Source organism: Halichoerus grypus, chromosome 1 (genome assembly GCF_964656455.1).
Source record: "Halichoerus grypus chromosome 1, mHalGry1.hap1.1, whole genome shotgun sequence".
NCBI classification, from domain to species: Eukaryota; Metazoa; Chordata; class Mammalia; order Carnivora; family Phocidae; genus Halichoerus; species Halichoerus grypus.
The window spans coordinates 99,762,967-99,786,470 of NC_135712.1; positions in this window are offsets into that span (position 1 = coordinate 99,762,967).

Here is a 23,504-nt window from a genome sequence, read left to right on the forward strand (position 1 = left end):
GGAAGCCTGTTTCTCCCTCTCCCTCTTCCCTCTTCTCCCCCTGTTTGTGCACTCTCTCACGCATTCTCTCTTTCTCTCTCAAATAAATAAAATCTTAAAAAACCTAGAAAACAAATAACAAAAGGGAATAAGCACATACCTATCAACAATTACTTTAAATGTGAATGGGCTAAGTTTTCTGATCAAAAGACAGAGTTGCTGAAGGGACAAAAACAAACTATATGCTGTCTACAAGAGGCACATGAGGTCAACTCAATAAAGAATAAAACGTTTGTAAATATTTACATACCCAACAAAGGAGCACCTAAATATATAAAGGAAATATTAGCAAACCTATGATAGAAATACATAGCAATATAATAAAAGTGTAAGACTTTAATATCTCATTTATACCAATGAATAGATTATCCAGGCAGAAAATCAATAAGGAAAAACTACTTTAAATGACATGTTATATGCAAACAATGAATCATGGAACACTACATCAAAAACTAATGAGGTACTGCATGGTGACTAACATAATTAAAAAAAAAAGACATGTTAGTCCAGGTGGATTTAATGTATATTTATAGAACTTTCTATCCAAAAGCAACAGAACACTCATTCTCAAGTGAACATGAAACATTTTCCAAGATTATGTGTTAGGACACAAATCAAGTCTTAATAAATTTAAGAGGATTGAATCCTATCAAGCATCTTTTCCAATCACAATGTACAAAACTAGAAATTAGTTATACAAAAACACCTGGAAAATCACAAATATTGGCATATTAAAAAACATGCTACTGAACAACAAATTGGTCAATGAAGAAACCAAAAGAAAAAAATCCCTTCAGAAAAACAAAAATGGAAAACACATACTAAATTATCAGATAGAATGTGACAAAAGAAATTCTTTTTTTAAAGATTTTATTTGTCAGAGAGCACAAGCAGGGGAAGCATCAGGCAGAGCAGGCAGAGGGAGCAGCACACAGAGGGAGAGGCAGGCTCCCCGCTGAGCAAGGAGCCTGATGCTGGATTCAATCCCAGGACCCCGGGATCATGACCTGAGCCAAAGGCAGATGCTTAACCAACTGAGCCACCCAGGCATCCCCGACAAAAGAAGTTCTAACAGGGAAGTTCATAGCCATAAATGCCTACCTCAAAAAAGAAGAAAAGTCTCAAACAATCTAACATTGCACCTTAAGGAACTAGACAGAGAAGAAAAAATGAATTCCTAAGTTAGTAAATGGAAGGAAAGAATAAAGATTAGAGCAGAAATAGATGCTAAAAAGACAACAGAAAATATTAATGAAATTAACAGTTGGTTCTTTGAAAAGATAAATGAAATTGACAAGCCTTTAGCTGGACTCTCCTCCTCCCCTCAAAAAGAGGACTCAAGGGGCGCCTGGGTGGCTCAGTCGTTAAGCGTCTGCCTTCGGCTCAGGTCACGATCCCAGAGTCCTGGGATCGAGTCCCACATCGGGCTCCCTGCTCCGCGGGAAGCCTGCTTCTCCCTCTGCCGCTCCCTGCCACTCTGCCTGCTTGTGATTCCTCTCTCTCTCTCTGTGTCAAATAAATAAATAAAATCTTTAAAAAAAAAAAAAAGGACTCAAACTCAGAAAGGAAAGTGATGTTACAACTGATATCCACAGAAATATGAAGAGTCATAAGTGACTATTATGCACAATTATACACCAATAAATTGGATAACCTAGAAGAAATAAATTCCTAAAAACACAAACTACCAAGACTAAATCATGATAAAAATGGGAAATCTGAACAGAATGATAACTAGAAAGGAGATTTAATCAGCAAAGAGCTCCCAACAAAGGTCTAGGATCTGATGGATTCTACCAAATATTCAGAGAATAATTAGCCAATCCTTCTCAAACACTTCTAAAATATAGAAAAAGTTGGAACACTTCCAAACACATTTTAGGAGGGCAGCATTACCCTGATACCCAAATCAGACAAGGATCTCACACACACACAAATACAAGTAAATATCCTTGTTTAACATAGATGCTAACTAAAATCCTCAAGAAATATTAGCAAACCAAATCCAACAGTTGATTAAAAGAATTATATGCCATAATTAAGTGGGTTTATTCTAGGAATACAGGCATGACTCAATATCTTCCAATCAATGAATATGATATATCACATTACCACAAGGAAGGATAAAAATGATAGGATTATTTCAGTAGATACAATAAAAGCATTTAACAAAACATAACATCCTTTCATCATAAAAACTCTCAACAAAGCATGTATAGAAGGAACATAACATAATAAGGGCCATATATAAGCCCACAACTAACATCATATTTAATGGTATAAACACTGAAAGTTTATCCTCTAAGATCAGGAAAAAAACAAGATGCACATTCTCATCACTTTTATTCAACCTAGTATTGGAAGTCCTAGCCAGAGCGATCAGTCAAGAAAAAGAAATATAAACTATCCAAATCAGACAGGAGAAAGTAAAACTCAGTATTTCAAGATGGCATATATATATATAAAACCCTGAAGACTCCATCAAAAAACTGTTAGAACTAATTAACAAATTTAGTAAAATTGTAGGATACAAAATCAATAAGCAAAAATCTGTTGGTTTTCACACTAATAATGAACTATCAGAAAAAATAAGAAAATCAATTTATAATTGTATCAAAATGAAAAAAATAACTAACAATAAATTTAACCAAGAAAATGAAAGACCTGTATTTGAAAACTACAAGGTATTAATAAAAGAAATTGAAGAAGATGGGTGCCTGGCTGGCTTAGTCAGTTAAGGGCCTGAATTGATTTCAACTCAGGTCATGATCTCAGGTTCATGAGATTGAGTGCCATGTTGGGTTCTGCCCTGGATAAGAGACTGCTTGAGATTCTCTTCTCCCTCTCCCTCTACTCCTCCCCTCCACCCCGCTCACACACTCTCACTCTCTAAAATAAATAAATACAAAATCTTTATACCATCAAAATGGATTAAAAACTTGAAGGTAAGGGCGCCTGGGTGGCTCAGTCATTAAGCGTCTGCCTTTGGCTCAGGTCATGATCCCAGGGTCCTGGGATCAAGCCCTGCATCAGGCTCCCTGCTCAGTGGGGAGCCTGCTTCTCCCTCTCCCACTCCCCCTGCTTGTGTTCCTTCTCTCGCTGTCTCTCTCTCTGTCAAATAAATAAATAAAATCTTAAAAAAAAAAAAAAAAAGGTAAGACCTGAAACCGTTAACTCCTAGAAGGAAACATAAGGCAGTAAGCTCTTGACATAGGTGTTGGCAATGAAGCCAAAGCAACAAAAGTAAAAATAAACAAGTGGGACTACTTTACACTAAAAAAGTTTCTGCACAGCAAAGGAAACCAACAAAATGTAAAGACAACCTACTAAAGGGGAGAAAATAATTGCAAACTGTATCTTAATATTTAAAATATATAAAGACCTCATATAATTCAACAGCACAAAAACAGTACAATTTAAAAAATGGGTAGAAGAAATGAATAGACATTTTTCCAAAGAAGACATACAAATGACCAACAGACATATGAAAAGATGCTCAACATCACTAATCATCAGTGAATTGCATCTCAAAATCACAGTGAGATGTCACCTCATGCCTGTTAAGAATGGCTATCATCAAAAAGAAATGTCAAGTGTTGGCGAGGATTAGAGAAAAGGGAACACTTGTGCACTGCAGGTAGAAATGGAATTTGTTGCAAAGACTGTGGAATGCAGTATGTAGGTTCCTCCAAAAATTAAAAATAAAACTACCATGTGATTCTGCAATTCCACTTCTGTGTATTTATCCAAATAAAGTGAAAACACTAATTTAAAAAGATATATGCAACCCCCATATTAATTGCATTATTATTTACAATAGCTATGATATAGAAGTAGCCTAAGTGTCATTGATGGATAAGTGGGTAAAGGAATTGTGGTGTACACACACACACACACACACACACACACACACACAAAATGGGGTATTATTCAGCCATACAAAGGAATGAAATCTTGCTATTTGCAACAACATAGACTCAAGGGCATTATGCTAAGTGAAATAGGTCAGACAAAGAAAGATGAGTAACATATGATCTAAAACTGTAAGCTCATAGATATAGGAAACTGATGGTTGTAAGAGGTTAGGGGGTGGTGGCAGGTGGGAGAAATGGGTGAACTATTTTGTTTAAATAAATTGAATAAAACCTTAAAAATATGAAGAGGGAAATGAGAATCAATCTAGGTTTATACTTCTTTGAAAGTGATTTTTATAATGTTTAGGAATTTTTAAAATTCTGTATCTACAAATATTTTAAGCCCTTTAAATAAAATTTTTCTTTTGTTATCAGTAGGACATCACTCCAATTTGATACTTTAAGGTCATGTAAGGAAGTTAGAGACTTCAAGATTGCTAAGTGTGAGTAGATAATATCACTAGTAATATTGTTCATGAAATACTTTCATACTAAAAATAACATCTTGGAATATATTGTTTGGATTCAAAATTATTGCCAATTATCATAAACATACCTATATAGTCATTTTCTCATTAGTTGTACTATGTGATAAAAGGTACAATTTTAAAACTGAATTTTAGAAAAAATTGAAGAATTTTAAATGTGGTAATAGCCTTGACTCTGCTATAGATTTTCCATTTATTATACATTGGTTTATAAAACTATGGCTTGGGAAGTTGTTAAAATGCTCAGCCACAGCATATTATTTAATACAATGTCATAATATAATGTCATAATGTTATAGCTCAGAATAATTAAGATTGTCTTACCAGGACAGAAGTTTCTATTTTTTCAGTAATGTGTGCCTAGTGCTTCAAACAGTGGCTTGGCCTTAGTAGTGCTCAATAGATATTTGTTGAATGGGTGAATAAAATTCATAACTAATACACCATTGGTATCAGGTACTAGTAAATAACATTTGCTTTGGAGTCAGAAAATGGTTTAAATCCCATTTAAATCACAGGGCTCACGCTACACAATGCCTGAGTTTCATTGGGTTTCTGGGGTTAGGAGGGCAGCATACATACTGCTTTTATATTTAAAACCTCTTCTGATGCTTTTGCAAATGTTTATGCCACAGAATTTGCTAATATATTGTAATCATGTTTTTTAGAAGGACTTTGATAATTGATTTTTTGCATTTAAGTTTTTGTTTTTGTTTTTGTTTTTGTTTGTTTGTTTTTCCCCCAAATTGACTACCATGTGGAGCCACTTCAGGGACCTTTAGTTCTGAGTGCATGTTGTCCTTGCCTCCATTAGCAGCAGTCTGGACCTCTGACAAACACTGAACATCTTTCACTTCATCGCCTGCACTCAGACTGGCAGTGTGGGTGTTGGGCAGGAGTCATTGTCCCCAGAAGAGGGAGGCCTGACAGGAAGTTATTTCATGCTGTGAGGTCCCATGATACTTGTTTCCCCAGACCCAGTCTCCCCCCTCACCTCCCTTTTCCCTCCCCTGACACTAGACCACCAGGAGGGTCCCTGCTCCTGCTTCTGAAGCTGTGTCACCCAGTGCTTTACTGACTGCCCTCCCCAACTTTTCCCAGTGCCAGGGTTTGAGGGTTTGGCTTGCCCACACATGGGTGGCATCATCACTGGGACAAGGCCTTGGTCCCCTGCAGCCGGGCTCTGTGTCTGCTGTGTGAGATAATGGACAATTGTTGCAGGAAGGCAGGTGTCTTCTCTGTTGTAAACTGCCAGAAACATTCTTTCCATCAAGGCACTCATGCTCTTTGTGCCAAAATACCGTGTCAAGTGACAGTAAAATTTGATTGATTGATTTGGCTAAAAAGCGAAGGAAAGAATGAGTTCCCCACTCAGGATTCTACCAATGGCAGCTCCCTGTGGACTCTGCATGGGAGCACATTGCCCTCCTGAGAGCCCAGGAGATTGGGTCAACACCTGCAATGGTCAAGGGAAGTGTTTTTCCACAAGATCCTGTGGAGGTGTCTTGGGTGTTTGGGACATTAGTGTCTACTTCTTAAAGGGCATTTCTGCAAATCCTTGCTTTACCACAATTAGGTCAGATTTTATATGCAATTATTGTATCTAAGTTTCTGGAGCACACATCATAGGTATGATTTTTTTGAAAAATTTTCATTGTGTAGTGCCATTTGATCTGAGTGCCTGGCATGTAAATCAGCATGTACTTCTGTCCTACCTGCCTCTACACACAAGGTTCCCCCTTGGCAACAAGGAAAGAAAAGTCCTTCAACCAGAACCTGGCTTAGTGCAAGCTCTTCGTCTACAACCTGATTATTAGGGGGTTCCTATGGCATATCAGGAGGTAGGGTTTGATCTTACTCTTCTACTTAGTTTTTTATGGTTCCTGGTTCCACTCTTTTCATTCATAGGGTTTATGCTTCAGCCTCTGAACAATGAGACTCCAAAATGTTGTGACCAGTTTCCTACTCCCAAATGTAACGGTTTTTTTTAAAACCAGTGACTGTGTTGGAATATACCTCCATATGTCTGATTCAAATTCCTGTAATATGTACATTGAGAACCTTACATTTCTAAAGTCATATGATTTAGAATAACACAAGAATCACAATCTGTAATGATAGAGCACTTTTTGAAACAGAAAAATCCATTTTATGTTGCCTATAAGTTTTGCATTTTCTTCAAGCATGCAGTGGTGTGAATGATGCTAGTTTTGGCTGTTCCAAGAGAAACCCCTGTATTTTTGAAAAGTTGAAAAAATAATTGGATTACTGCCTCAAGGAGAATAGAAGATCTCACATATTTCAAAGGATGGAAGTTCTATTAACTTATCCTCCCAGTGGAATTATAGACTTAAAATATTTTTCCATGTTATGGGGAGAAACATTCATGTGATGTACCTGCAAGTCCTTAGTTGCTGTCCAGGTTGTCTCTGATCCTAACAGTATTGAAAAAGAAATAACAGTTGAGTGCAGGATTGATGGATCACCCATACTGAAAAACCAGGATGATGGTGATAAGGTTTTAGGACTAGATGTATTTAGTATAACAGAGCATGCATAGTATGAGTAGGATCCACAGAGTAAATATGTGTTGTCAGTCTTCATATTGAATCCACTGGACCCGCCTTTCTAGAATTATGAGACCACCTTGAAGAAAGGTGGAATGGTACATGACACTGTGATAACAATATAATGTGCTTCTAAATCATAGTGTTCAACATCCAGCAAAGTAATTACCTCTTGCCTCTGCTGCCTTTGAACCAGGGTACAGTCACCAGATAGGAATAGTGAGCACTTGATTCTCAACATGTAGAATGGCATTTGTGCTCTATTTTTATGTGGTATCTAAGGCTTAACATGTTCTGCTCTGTGAATATAATATGGATTTAATACTGGTTAACTGTCCTATTTTGAGGTCAATAAAATTTGAGGGATGAAATGGTACCTGACCAACATCAAGAGACTTTGAAGTTCTATACATGAGGAGGAAAAAAGAAAAGCAGATTTGAAAGCGTTGTCTTAGAGTTTTTGTAGAATTACTTTTTAATATGCTGAATTAGTCTGTGGATTTTATTAAGAACACATTTTATTGTGGGGTGCCTGAGTGGCACCAACGGTTAAGTGCTGACTCTTGGTTTCAGGCCCGGGTCTCAGGGTCCTGGTCTCAGGGTGGATGGAGCCCCACTTCAGGCTCTGTGCTTGGCTCAGTGTAGAGTCTGTTATAGTTTCTTTCTCTCTGTTCCTCTGCCCCTCCCCACTGGATGCTCTTGTGTGCGCTCTGTCTCTTTCTAAAAATAAATAAATATTTCAAAAAAAAAAAAACCCACAAAAAAAAACAACCCATATTTTGTTGGGGTGCCTGGGTGGCTCAGTCAGTTAAGCATCAGACTCTTGATATCAGCTGGGGTCTTGATCTCAGGGTTGGGGTTTGGCTGGTATTGGGGCTATGCATTGGAGCTTACTTAAAACAAAAACAAGGGTGCCTGGCTGGCTCAGTTGGTTAAGCGACTGCCTTCAGCTCAGGTCATGATCCTGGAGTCCCTGGATCGAGTCCCGCATTGGACTCCCTGCTTGGCGAGGAGCCTGCTTCTCCCTCTAACCCTCCCTCCTCTCATGTACTCTCTCTCTCTCTCATTCTCGCTCTCTCAAATAAATAAATAAATCTTTAAAAAAATAAAAAAATAAAAGAAAAACAAAACCTCCCAAAACAAAAGAAAACCCACATTATGTCATAAAAAGAAAATGTACAAAATATAGAAAAGATAGATTATTTTTAGTACTGAAACTAAATCTTATATTTAAGATCAGAGATAAAGCATAGCATTTTTAAGATACCCCAAATGAGCATATACCTAATTTTTTTTGTAAACCTAATTTTTTATGAAATTCATAAGATTTAAATTATAAAATAGTTCACGAAATATCTTATTACTGTTTTTATTTAGCAGGATGTGCTATAATAAAAGTATAAATTATGAAATATTAAAAATACATATTCTGTTGTTTAAAACAACTTTAAAAGGAAAAAATGTATATTTTTATAATTTATGCTCTGTATTTTTTGTAATGAATGGATAATTAACATAGTGTTATATTTCAGATGTACAACATAATGTTGTACAATCTTACAATGTTAGTTTCAGATGTATGGTATAGAAAAACAATTCTGTGCATTACTCAGTGCTTACCATGACAACCTTAGTCCCCATCTTTTACCAAACAATGTAATTACAATATTACTGACTATATTCCCTATGTTGAACTTTTCATATCTGTGATTTATTTATAACTGAAAATTTATACATCTCAATACGCTTTATTTTATCACTCACCTGCAATCTCTTCTGGCAACCACCAGTTTATTCTCTGTATTTAGGTGTCTGGTTTTGTTTATTTGTTCATTTGTTTTGTTATTTAGATTTCACATATAAGTAAAATCATATAGTATTTGTTTTTCTCTGACTTACTTCACTTAGCATTATATCCTCTAGGCCCATCCATGTTGTTGCAAATGGTAAGATCTCATTGTTTTTTAGGACTCAGTAATATCCTATATTTATACACACACACACACACCCCACTTCTGTTTGCCCTGTTCATCTATCAGTGGACACTTGGGTTGCTTCTATATTTGGTTATTGTAAATACAGCTCCAATAAACATAGGGGTGCATATGTCTTCTCAAATTAGTGTTTTTGTTTTCTTTGGGTAAATACCCAGTAGTGGAATTATTATATGATACTTCTATTTTTTAATAATTTGAGGAACCTCAATATTGTTTTCCACTGTGGCTACACCAAACTATCTTCCCACCAAAAGTGTGTGAAGTTTCCTTTTTCTTCATATCACCAAAATTTGGCTAGACTCAAAAAGACAAGAAACATTCTGATAAGTGTGAGGTGGTATCTCATTGGAACTTTCATTTGCATTTCTCTGTTTAATGATATTGAGCATCTTTTCATGTTTCTATTGGCCATCTGTGTGTCCTCTGGAAAATGTCTGTTCAGGTCCTCTACCCATTTTTAATTGGATTATTTGTGGTTTTTTGGTGTCGAGTTATATAATTTTTTTAATATATTTTAGATATTAACCCCTTATCTGATACATCATTTGCAAATATATTCTCCTATTTGGTAGGTTGCCTTTTTGTTTTGTTGATGGTTTTTTTTGCTATGCAAATGTTTTTTATTTTGGTGTAGTCCCAGTAGTTTATTTTTCCTTTTTTTCCCCCTTGTTTAAGGAGACTTATCTAGAAAAATGTTTCTATAGTCAATGTCAAAGAAATTACTGTGCTTTCTTCTAGGAGTTTTACAATTCCCTGTCTCACATTTATGTATTTAATCCATTTTGAGTTTATTTTTGTGTATGGTGTAAGAAAGTGGTTCAGTTTCCTTCTTTTACATGTAGCCATAGACCAGTTTTCCCAGCACAGTTTGTTGAAGAAAATGCCTTTTATCCATTGTGTATTCTTGCCTCTTTTTGTCATAGATTAATTGACCACATAATCATGGGTTTGTTTCTGGGCTCTCTATTCTTTCTATTGATCTATTGATCTATTGATCTTTGTGCCAGTACCAAACTGTTTTGGTTACTGCAGCTCTGTACTATATCTTGAAATCTAGGATAGTAATGCATCCAGCTTTCTTCTTCTTTCTCAAGTTGCTTTGGGTATTCACAGTCCTTTGTGGTTTCATATAAGTCTGAGTATTTTTTGAAAAATGCTATTAGTATTTTGATAGGCATTGCACTAAATCTGTAGATTTAATGTAGATTGCTTTGGGTAGTTAACAGACATTTTAACAGTATTAGTTTTTCCAGTCTTTGCTTGTGATGTCTCCAATTTCATTCAGCAGTGTCTTGTGAGATCTCCAATTTGCTTGTGATGCCTCCAATTTCATTCATAAATGTCTTATAGTTGTCAAAGTACAGGTCTTTTTACCTCTTTGGTTAAGTTTATTCCTAGATATTTCACACTTTTTGGTGCAATTGTAAATAGAATTGTTAACTTCTATTTCTGTGACTTCATGATTAGTGTATAGAAATGCAACACATTTCTGTATATGTATCCTGTGACTTTACTGAATTCATTTATTAGTTCTAATAGGTTTTTTTTTTTTTTTTTTTTTGTAGAGGCTTTAGGGTTTTCTATATATGCCATTGTATCACTTGCAAAAATGAAGGTTTTCCACTACTATATTGAATAGAAATGATCAGACTGGACATCCTTGTTCTGATGATGATCTTATAGGGAAAGCTCTTAGTTTTTCACCATTGAGTATGTTAGTTGTATGTTTTCATATATGGCCTATATCATGTTGAGGTGTATTTCCCCTAAACCCACTTTGTTGAGAGTTTTTATCATAAATGGATGTTACACTTTGTAAAATACTTTCTCTGCAGCTATTGAGGTGATTATATTGTTTTCATCCTTTCTCTTTTCATGTGATATGTCACATGAATTCATTTGTGAATATTAAAACACACTTGCATCTCTCGAATAAATCTCACTTGATCATGGTGAATGATTTTTTTTAATGAACTGTTGGATTCGATTTGCTAATATTTTGTTGAGGGTTTTGCATCTATGTTTATCAGAGATATTGGACAGTATTTTTATTTTTTGATAGTTTGTCTGGTTTTGGTATCAGGGTAATGCTAGCCTTATAGAATGAACTTGTAAGCTTTCCTTCTATTTTTTTGGAATAGTTTGAGAATAATAGGTATTAAATTTACAATATTTTGTAGAATTCACCTGTGAAGCCATTTGATGCTGGACTTTTGTTTGTTGGGGTGTTTTTGATTACTGATTAAATTTCATTGCTTATAATCAGTCTGTTCAAATTTTCTATTTTTCCTGATTCAGTTTTGGAAAATTAAATGTTTCTAGGAACATTTATCCATTGTCTTTACATTTTCCAAATTGTTGGTATATCATTTTTCAGAATATTCCCTTATAATCTTTATATTTCTGTGGTGTCAATTATTATTTTTCTCCTTCATTTCTAATTTTATGTATTTGAGTCCTTTGTTTTGTACTTGATGAATCTGGCTAAAGGTTTCAATTTTATCTTTTTAAAAAACCAGCTCCTGGTTTCATTGGTCTTTTCTATTTTTTGTCTTTATTTCATTTATTTCTGCTCCAATCTTGATTATTTCCCTCTTTCTACTAGCTTTGGTCTTTATTCTTCTTTTTCTAGCTCTTTTAGGTGTAAAATTATTTATTTAAGATTGTTTTTGTTTCTTGTGGTAGGTAATATTCTTTCCTAGACCTGCTTTTGCTGTATCTCAAAGATTTTGGGATACTGTAATCTCGTTTTCTTTTATCTCCATGTATTTTTTTAAGTTCCTCTTTGATATCTTGGTTGCCCCATTCATTGTTTAGTAGCATGTTGTTTAGCCTGCATGTTATGCATTCTTTCCAGGTTTTTTTTTTTGTAATTGATTTCTAGTTTCATACTGTTATGGTTGGAAAAATGCTTGATATGATTTCAGTCTTTTTGAATTTATTGTGACTTGTTTTGTGGCCTGACATGTGATCTGGAGAATGTTTCATGTGTACTTGAAAAGAATGTGTACTTTGCCGTTTTAGATGAAATGTTTTGTAAGCATCTGTTAAGTCCATCTGGTCTAATGTTTCATTAAAGCCATTGTTTCCTAGTTGATATTCTGTCTGGATGATCTAACTATTTATGTATGTGGGAATAAAAAAAGTCCCCTATTATTATAGTATTACTGTTAATTTCTCCCTTTATGGCTGTTAGTAATCACTTTATGTATTTAGGTGCTCCCATGTTTGGTGCATAGATATTTAAAATTGTTATATCTTCATGGTGAATTGTTCTTTTTATCACTCTGAAGTGGTATTCTTTGTCTCTTGCTACAGTTTTTTATTTATAGTCTATTTTGTCTGATAGAAGTATTGCTACACTGGGTTTTTTCCCTTCCATTTGCATTGTAAATATTTTTCTATCCCTTCACTTTCAATCTGCATGTGTCTTTAGGTCTGAAGTGAATCTTTTGTTGACAGCATATAGCTGGATCTTGATTTTTATCCAATCAGTTGAACCATGTCTTTTGATTGAAGCATTTAGATAATTTTTATTTAAAGTAATTATTGATACTGATATTGCCATTTAGTTACTGGTTTTCTGGTTGTTTTGTAGTTCTAAACTATTCCTTTCTTCTCTTCCTTTCTTCTCTTATGGTTTGATGGCTTTCTTTAGGGTTATAGTCAGATTCCTTTCTCTGTGTGTGTGTGTGTGTGTGTGTGTGTGTGTGTGTGTGTGTGTGTATCTATTATAGGTTTTTGATTGTGGTTACCATTATGTTCATATATAGCATTCTATATTAAGTTGATGATTGCTTAAGTTTGAACCCATTCTAAAAGCACTAAGTTTTCACCCCCCCACCACATTTTATGTATATGATATCATACTTGCTTTTATTTATGGATCCCTTGACTGATTTTTGTAGATATATTTAACCGCTTTTGTGTTTTAACCTCTATACTGGTTTTAGAAGGGATTAATCTGCTACCATTATGATAGATATGCCTTTACCAGTAAGTTTTTTCCTTTCATAATTTTCTCCCACTGAGGGCCTTTTGTTTCCACTCAAAGAATTCCCTTTAACTTCTCTTGTACTGTTGATTTAGTGGTGATGAACTCCTTTTACTTTTGTCTGGGAATCCCATTATCTCTCCTTTATGAATGATAACCTTGATAATCTCTCCTTCTGTGAATGATAACCTTACTGGGTAGAATATTCTTGGTTGCACAGTTTTTCCTTTCAGCACTTTGCAAATATCATGCCTACAAAGTTTCTGCTGAAGAATCAACTGATGGCCTTTTGGGATTTCCCTTATATGTAGCTATTTTCTCTTGTTGCTCTTAAATTTTTTTTTTTATCACTACTTTTTGCCATTTTAATGATTATGTATCTTGGTGCAGACTTCCTTGGGTTCAACTTGTTGAGGGCTTTCTGCAATTCCTGGATCTGGATGTCTGTTTGTTTCCATAGATGAGGGAAGTTTTCAGCCATTATTTCTTAAATTTTCTGCCTCCTTCTCTCTCTCTTTCTTTTCCTTCTGGGATCCCTAACTTGCAAATATTATTACTCTTGGTTTTATTATTGAATTCCCTTAACCTATTCTCATTTTTTTATTTTTTTTTTTTGCTGTTCAGCTTAGTTGCTTTCCATTACCCCGTCTTCCAGATCACTGATCCATTCTTCTCATACTGTGACCTGCTATTGATTCCCTCTAGTGAATTTTTTTTTTTTTTATTTTACTTAATGAGTCTGTATCTCTGACTGGTTCATTTTATATCTTAGCTCTGTTGAAGATTTCACTGAGATCCTTCACTCTTTTCTCAAGTCTGGTGAATATCTTTATGACCATTATTTTATTCTTTATCAGACACATTGCTTATTTCTTTTTTACTTAGCTCTCTTGCTATGATTTTTTACTGTTCTTTCATTTGAGACCTATTCCTCTGTCACTTCAATTTGTCTCTCTGTTTGTTTCTATGTATTAAGGAGGTCAGCTTAAAGTATTAAAGGTACTGGCCTTTTAAAGAAGAGCTTAGTGGTGCCCTATAGTGCAGTGTGCCCTTTTCACCAGAACCAGTTGCTCCAGGGGTATTTCCTATTGGGTTGTGTGTGCCCTACTGTTGTGGCTAAGTAGAGTTTGCCTTCCATCCAGTCAGCTGCACAGTCCCACTTTTCCTGCCATGGGTATACCTGACAGGGTTTGGTCCCAGCCCTGTTGAAAGGTTTATTTATAGGTGGGTGGTGTCAGCAATCAGACTAGCTGTCTACACTTACTTTTCTGTAGCTGTGGGCATACTGAAAGACAGAATACTCTCCCTGAGCTGCCCTCTGAGAGGCTCTCATTGGTGGATAGTGCCAGCAGTCAGATTAGATGTCAGCACCCAGTCTTTCTGGTGCTACTCTGTGTGCACCTAATGTCAGTCTTCTCTCTGCATGGCCAGCTAAGTGTCTCAGCTGTTGGAACTGTAGGCAAACTATTATATTGGATCATCTCCCCCTCTCTCTGGGGCAGGAGTCACTTTGGACTGGCATGGTCCTTGCCAGAGCTTCTTGTAGGCTGTATAGGAATAGGAGCCCCTTTGGAGAAATGGCTGCTGAGGTGGACAGATTGGATGGGGCTGGACCACAGGGTTAGGTGGGGGTGGGGCACATGATGCTGTCAAGACAGTTAGAGAGTGTTAGTGATGGTTCCTGCAAATATCCAGGTATCTAGGCTTAAGAAGGGAAAGAGAAATGGCACTTCCTAGCACTTTTGTTTTTGGAGAAGTCTCCTAAAGATCCCTGCCCCTCTAGGACATGTTCTGAGATAAGTAATAACTCCCCTTCAGGTATACCCCCTGGTGCTTTGCAAACTGCTGCCTCTATGTGTGTCTTTCCAGATTATTTATTATACTAGTTTTTTAAGGGTAGACACTGTTTCTTATTTTTCTCTGCCTCTCCTGGAGCTAAGTTAACTGATTTTTAAAGTACCAGGAGTGGAACCCCACTGATTTTAAAAGCTCATGAAGTTATGCTCCACTGGTTTTTCAAGCCAAATGTTATAGAGACTCATCTTCCCAGTGTGTGTTCCCAGTGCCTAGGATGCCTACTATGGAATCTGATCCTCTCGCTTATTTGTATTATGGTATTCCTCTGAGTTGTGATTAGTATCACTGGGGGTTTGTTTCCTAACCTTGTCTCTGCCTCTCCTTCCCTTTTTTATTAACTGTAGAAGGTCTGGTATGCCAGTCTCTGTGTCATTTTCAAAGTTATTTGTACAGATGTAGCTGTTATTTTGGTGTGTCCACGGTACAAGGTGGACCGGGGATCCTTTTACTCTGCCATCTTCCTCAGTCTCGGAACAAAAATATTTTAAAACCTTTCTTAATATAACCTAAACTTATCAAATTAAACTAAATAGGCTAGTTATTGATAATATTCAAATTGAATTTCTTATTTAATATACTTTTTTGACAACTTCATACATATTATAATTAGTTTAACTAGCATTAGCCTGCAGCTATGTACTTAGAAAAATTTTCCTGAGGTTTTGTCATCATTTTTTGTCTTAATGACATTATTGCTTATGTTCCAAACTTTTAAAATGTAGAAACTTAATTCCTTCAATTAGAGGTTAAATTTTGACACCTGAGGGTGTTAGAACTTAAAATTACATTTTAAAATAATACTCCTGAAAGTTTTACTCTCTGGTGTTTAATGTAGAGGCAAACTTACATTTGAATTCTAACACCATCTGTCCAATGGATTTGAATAAATTACATAAATTCTACCAACCTTGTTTTGTTTTATCTTTAAAATAGAAACAATAGAAACAACTTATAGGGTCTCATGGAGACAAAAGTTGACAATGTTGCTCTAAGACAGTTCCTGACACAAAGCAGGTGCTCAGTAATTTTACTGTCTTTTTTTTTTTTTTTCTTAAATATTTCTTTTACAAACATAGATGATCCCTGGTGACTAAGTCTACATTTTTCTCTGTGGGAAAGCTATTGAAAAATAATTAGATTTGGAAAACTATGAATACTTTCATTATACTTTTCTGTCTCACTGTGTTTCCCTTTGATCTGCTATTTCTTGCTGAATGGTCTTTTCTGGGAGAAAATAGACTTTTTTTTGGTTGCTTGTTGTCTGAAAATACTGTTTAGTATGTTAACATGTAGAGGCAAAACACCAGTAAAGTTCAGAAAATAAACAGAATCAAGGTATTTAGGGGAGAGCTGGAGCATTTAAAAATAAAGAATATCTGCTCACAGGTTCTCACAACTTTTAAGGAAGAAGCATGGGGAAAATGTAAGGGAGTTTAATAATCTGTAATATATTATTCGTGATTCCTCAAAATATGCCCTCAGCACCATACAACTGGGTCATATTTAATTCCATCTTCTCCCAAATCCAGTTAATTGTCAAGAACTGTCAGTTCTACTTCCTGCACTTGCTGTGAATATATCGGTTTATGTTCATTATCTTCATTATCACTACCCTAGGCAGATAATTTCCTCCAGGTTGTTCTGTTCAGATTTGTAGCACAAGCAGACTTTCTAACATGTCCATCTCATGATGTTTGCTATTAACTGAGTGTTTGGGTTACTCCCCCCCCCAATCATTATGTTGAAGCCCTAACCCCCAATATGATGATATTTGGAGGAGGAGCCTTTGGGATGTAATTGATTTTGTATGAGCTTCTGGACATGGTGCCCCAATGATGATAAGATTGGTGCCTGTGATGGTTAATTTTGTGTATCAAGTCTAATGGATCATAGGTGCCCAGATATTTGGCTAAATATTATTTCTGCATGTGTCTGTGAGAGTGCTTCTGGATGAAATTAGCATTTTAACTGGTAGACTCACTAAAGCAATTTCCCTTCCCAATGTGAGTGGGCATTTTCCAATCTTTTGAGGGCCTGAATAGAACAAACAGGCAGAGGAAGGTAGATTCCAGCCCTTCCTGCCGGACTACTTGATAGGGATGTCAGTCTTCTCCCCTTGGTAGTTCTGGTTCTAAGATCTTCACAATTAGACTGGAATCTACATCATTGGCTCAGTTGGTTCTCAGGCCTTTGTACTTCCTTTTTTTTTTTAAGATTTTATTTATTTATTTTAGGGAGAAAAAAGGGGTGGATGGGGAGGGGCAGAAGAGAGAGAATATCTCAAGCAGACTCCATGCTGAGCATGGAGCTAAGTGCAGGGCTTGATTTCCTGACCCTGAGATCATGACCTGAGCTGAAATCCAGAGTTGGATGCTTAACCGACTCAGCCAACCAGGTGTCCCACAGGCCTTTCTACTTTCACTGACATTATGACTTTCTTGGGTCTCCAGTGTGTGGATGGCAGATTGTGGGACTTCTCAACCCCCATAATTATGTAAGCCAATTCCTTATAATGAAGCCCTTCAAATAAATATATAAATATATGTACATATATATGTTTGTGTGTATGTATAATTATTGGCTCTCTTTTTCTAGAGAACTCTGACTAATACAGATATTTTGATACTGAGAATGAATCTAAAGAAACAAAATTTTAAGGGTGAGTTTTCTGAATTGGTTCTACATTTTCTGATATTGGCTCTCTGATTAAATTTAAAGACTACTGACTTTCCTTTAAGGAGGACACGTGATGTGATGAGCACTGGGTGTGTTATAGGCAACTAATGAATCATTGAACACTACATCAAAAACTAATGATATACAATATGTTGGTTAATTGAATTTAAATTAAAAAAATGACTACTGACTTTCCAGTAGTAAAGAGAGCACTGATTTTCTATGGTGTTAAGTATTTATAGAGATATACAAATTATCTATATTAGATACCCTTAATCAACCACTTAAAAGAAACAAGGAACTATTGCAAAGGAGGCAAGGGAGTATACAACGGGAAGAAGACCATCTCTTTAATGATGCTGGAAAACTGGACAGCTACATGTAAAAAGAATGAAACTGGACTACTTTCTAATACCACACACAATAATAAACTCTAAATGGACTAAAGACCTAAATGTGAGACCTTTTATGGTTATAAAATTTCTGAAAGAGAACACAGGCAGTAAATTCTCTGATATTGACCACAGCAACAGTTTTCTAGATATGTTTCCTAAGGAAAGGGAAACAAAAGCAAAATTAAACTGTTGGTATTACAAGAAAATGAAAGTTTTGCAAAGCAAAGGAAATGGTCAAAAAAAAAATAAAAGACAGCCTACTGAATGGGAGAAGATATTGGCAAATGATACATTTGATAAGGGGTTAATATCCAAAATACATAAAGAATTTATATAACTCAACACCAAAAAAACCCCAAATAATCCAATTTAGAAATGGTCAGAGAACATTTTTCCAAAGAAGATATACAGATAGTCAAGAGATACATGAAAAGATGCTCAACATCACTCATCAGGGAAATGCAAATCAAAATCACAATGATCTCACCTCATACCTATCAGAATGGCTAAAATCAGAAAGATAAACAAGTGTTGGTGAGGATGTAGAGAAAAAGGAATACCAATGCACTGTTGGTGGTAATGTAAATTGGTGCAGCCTCTGTGGAAAAGAGTAAGGAGATTCCTCAAAAAGTTAAAAATAGAAATACCATATGATCCAATGATTCCACTATTGGGTATTTACCCAGGGAAAATGAAAATGTTAAAAATACTTATACACCCTTATACAACTCTAAAAGACTTAACACAATAGCCCAGACATGGAAGCAACGTAAATGTCCATCAGTAGATGAATGGATAAGGATATACACACACACTAGAATATTACACAGCCATAAAAAATGATGAGATCATGGCATTTGAGACAACATGAATGGACATAGAGGATATTACTGTAAGTAACGTGAGTCAGACTAAGAAAGACAAATACCATAAGATTCCACTCATAAATGAAATCTAAAAAAAAAAAAATGATCAAAAAAGTAGAATCAGAACATTAATACAAACTGATAGTAGCCAGAGAGGAGGGAGGTGGGGGTTTGAACAAAATGGGTGAAGGGGGAGAGGGAGATACAGACCTCCAGTTATGGAATGAGTAAGTCATGTGAATAAAAAGCAGAGCATAAGGAATAGTCAATTATGTTATAATAGTAATGTAATGATACAGAGAGTAGCTATACTTATGGTGGACATAGCATAATATATAAACTTGTCAAATCACTAAGTTGTACAACTGTGACTAATATTGTGTGTCAACTATACTAAAAAAAAAAAAAAGAAAAAAAAGAAACCAGGAGCTACGTGATTCTGTATATGATACTTCTGAACGTTTTTTGAAAGCTAATTAATGACTCTGGTTGGTAGCTCCTAATGTCCCTGAACAATGTGGTGAAAGAAAAGGATAAGCTCAGGGATTCATATATTCAGTTCAAGCTTAGTATAAATGAAACCAGAGCTTCTATATGTGCCCTATTTATAATAACAGGGCTGCAATTGCTGAAAAACAAACATAGAGCCTCATCTTGAGTTTGGCTACATTACAAACCAAGTGGAACTTCCAGCTTTGAAAGATATCTACTGTTAAAGTGAGGGCATTGATTAGGAGAGAATGGGATCCCACAAATTGGAATGGGGACGTGTAGAAAAACTCTCATAATGATGGGTCATGAAGCCCCTAAATTCTGATGAGTCTTCTTTGCCTGTGGAAAAGTTCTCCCCACTCCCAGTGGAATTAGCCACCCCACCTCTAGGAGAAGTGGCCTCCGATCCCCCAATGGCAGCAGATTCTATTCCCAGCGATGTTGACTTCTCCACCCACGGTGGTACTGGCCTTTCTACCTCTGTCTGAAGGGATTAACCCTGTATTGCCTGAGAAAAGTAATGACATCTTCTGAGGCAGTTATCCTGTAAGACAATGCTGATTCTCCTCAGGATTCACCCCTACCATTCCTCTCTGCTTCTACACCCTATAACTAGACTCAAGTCCCAGTAGGTCCTTGAAAGTGTAGTACAAAGTATGTCCTATGAGGAGGTGTGCGACACTCCAAAAAAACTACTGTGTTTTCTAATTTATACAGACAGAAATCTTGGGGACATGTTTGGGAATTGATGCAAAGGATTTGGGTTAGTGGTGAAAGAAATGTAATGTAGAATCAAGCCAAATTTATGCATATGGGCTTGCTTACTAAGCAGAAATTCTGACTTTCACATTGCAGCTTTATGACACTTGTAATTTGTCCACAGTGGTGTGAGGCGTGTCAAGATAAGCCTTCTAAGATGAACAGGTTGCTGCATCTAGCCCCTCCTGCAACCAAAAAAGGAAGTATAATGCTTAGTGGGCCCTTTTGGATTTTGGAGGTAACATTCCTTATTTGGGTGTGTTCTCCAGCCCATTTACTTAATGATCCAAGAAACTGCTGGTTTTAAGTGAGATGCCAAGCAAGAAAAGGCTCTGCAATAGGTCTAGGCTACTGTGCAAGCTGACATATAATGCAGACTATATGATCTAGCAGATCCAGTGATGCTTGAAGCATCAGTGGCAGATAAGATGTTGTTTGAAGCCTTTTGCAGGCACTTATAGTGAATCAACACAGGATCTTAGGACTTTGGAACAAAGACACATACCCCCATCTTCTACAGATACTCTCCTTTTAAGGAACAGCTCTTGGCTCGCCACTGGGCCCTGATAGAGATTGAATGCTTGGCCATAAGCCACCAAGTTACCATGAGATATGAGTTGTCCATAATGAACTGGGTATTATCCAACCCAACAAGCCATAAAGTTGTGCATACACAGTGATACTCCATCATCAAATGGCAGTGGTCCATACTTGATCAGGCCCTGAAGGCACAAGTTACATGAAGAATTGGCTGAAATGCTCATGGTCCCTATTTCTGCTGCACGGCCTTCTCTCTCCAAACCTGCAACTATGGCCTCAAGGGGAACTCCCTATGGTCAGTTGACAGAGGAAGAAAAAACTAGGGCCTGGCTTGGAGATAGTTCTGCACACTACCCTGGCACCACCCAAAAATGAACAGTCTCAGCACTATGGCCCTTCTCTGAGGCAGTCTCGAAGGACATTGGTGAAATGAAATCTTCCATGTGGGCAGATTGTGAACAATGCATCTGGTTGTTCACTTTGCTTTGGAGGGGAAATGGTTAGATGTGGGATTATATATAGATTCACAGGCTGTAACCAATAATTTGTTGTATTGATCAGGGACTTGGAAGGAATATAATAGAAAAATTGTGACAAAGGGAATTGGAGAAAATATATATAGCTAGACCTCCATGAATAGGTTAAAGAAAATGTCCCATGTAACTGCTCACCAAAGGGTGACCTTAGCAGAGGAAGATTTTAATAATTACATGGACAATATGACCTATTCTATAGATACCAGTCAGCCACTTTCCTCAGCTACCCCTGCCATTGTCAAATGGGCTTGTGAAAATGTAGCCATAACGGCAGTGATGGAGGTATGTATAAACTCAGAAACATGGACTTTCATTCACCAAGGCTGACCTGACCATAGCCACCAATGAATGCTGAGTCTGTCAGCAGCTCTGAGACCAGCACTAAGTCTATAATATGGCACATTCTCCATTGATCAGCCAGCTACCTGGTGGTGAGTTGTTTATATTAGACTCCTTCCCTCATTAAAAGAGCAGTGTTTTATTCTAACAAAATAGACAATTACTCTGAATACAGATTTCCCTTCTCTGAACACAATGTTTCTGCTAAAACTACCATCCATGGTAGTTAAAGAATGCCTTATCCAGCATTCATGGTATTCTACATAGCATTGTTTCTGATCAAGGAACTTACTTCATGGTGAAAGAAGTATAGCAATGGGCTGGTGTTTATGAAATTCAATAATTTTACCATGTTACCATCCTAAAGTAGGTGGCTTGATAGAGTGGTAGAGTGGAACTTTTGAAGACCCAATTACCATGCCAGCTAGATGCTAATACCTTGCATGGCTGTAGTAAGGTTCTCCAGAAGGTTATATATGCTCTGAATCAGTGTCTAATATATGTTGCTGTTTCTCTGATAGCCAGGATTCATGCTTCCAGGAATCAAGAGATTGAAGTGGAAGTGGTACCATTCATTATCTCCCCTAGTAATCCACTAGAAAAATTTTTATTTCCTTTTCCTATGACTTTATGCTCTGCTAGTCTAAAAGTCTGCCTCTCAAAGGGAGAAATGCTTCCACCAGGAAAAAAGCAATGATTTTTATTGAAATGGAAGTTAAAACTGCCACCCAGCTATTTTGGATTCCTTATGCCTCTGAACTAACAGATAAAGTAGTAAGTTACTCTGTTGCCTGGAGTGATCGATCCTGACCACCTAAGGGAAATTGGACTACTGCTCCACAATGGAAGTAAAGAAGAGTGTGTCTGGATTACAGTAGACCCCTTAGGTTGTCTCTTACTATTATCGTGTCCAACGATTTAAGTCAGTGGAAAAGTAAAACAACCAAATCCAGGCCTAACTACTAACGGCCCAGACTTTTCAAAAAGGAAGATTTGAATCACCTTTCAGATAAAGAACTTTGACCAACTGAGGTGCTTGCCGAAGGCAAAGGGAATACAGAATGAATGGAGGAAGAAGGTAGTTACGTATACATGACTGGTTACAGAAACAAGGATTTATTATCATGAGTATTTTCTCCTTATTTTGTTATCAATATGCTTGCGTGTGTGTGTGTGTGTGTATGCAGTCATACCTCATTTTATTGTAGTTCCTGTTATGTTTCTCAGATATTGTGTTTTTACAAACTGAACGGTTTTTTTTTAAATTTTGCTTTTTTAGTTTTTATTTTTTTATGGAGGTATAATTAAAATACAGTAACATTAGTTTCAGGTATATAATTGTATATATTACTTCCTGCTCATTACAGTAAGTGTACTCTTTAATTCCCTTTATCTATTTTACCCATGACCCTACCTGCCTCCCCTCTGGCAACCATCAGTTTGTTCCCTGTATTTAAGAGATTTTTTTTTTTGTCTCCTTTTTTTCCTTGTATGTTCTTTTGTTTGTTAAATTCCACATGAGTAAAATGATGGTATTTGTCTTTCTCTGACTTATTTCACTTAGGATTATACCCTCTAGGTCCATCCATGTTGTTGCAAATGACAAGATCTCATATTTTTTATGGCTGAGTAATATTCCATTGTATATTTATGCAACATTGCCTTTATTGATGTATACTTAGTTTACTTCCATATCTTGGCTATAGTAAATTATGCTGCAATAAACCTAGGGGTGCATATGTACTTTCAAATTAGTGTTTTCATTTTCCTTTGGTAAATACCCAGTAATGGAATTACTGGATCATATTTTATTTCTATTTTTAACTTTTTGAGGAATCTCCATACTCTTTTCCACAGTGGCTGAACGAATTTTATTTTGTACCAACAATTCATGAGATTCTCTTTTCTCCACACCCTTGCCAATACATGTCATTTCTTGTCATCTTTATTCTAGCCATTCTTACAATTGTAAATTGGTATCTCATTGTGGTTTTGATTTGCATTTCCCTGATAATTAATGATGCTGAGCATCTTTTTATGGGTCT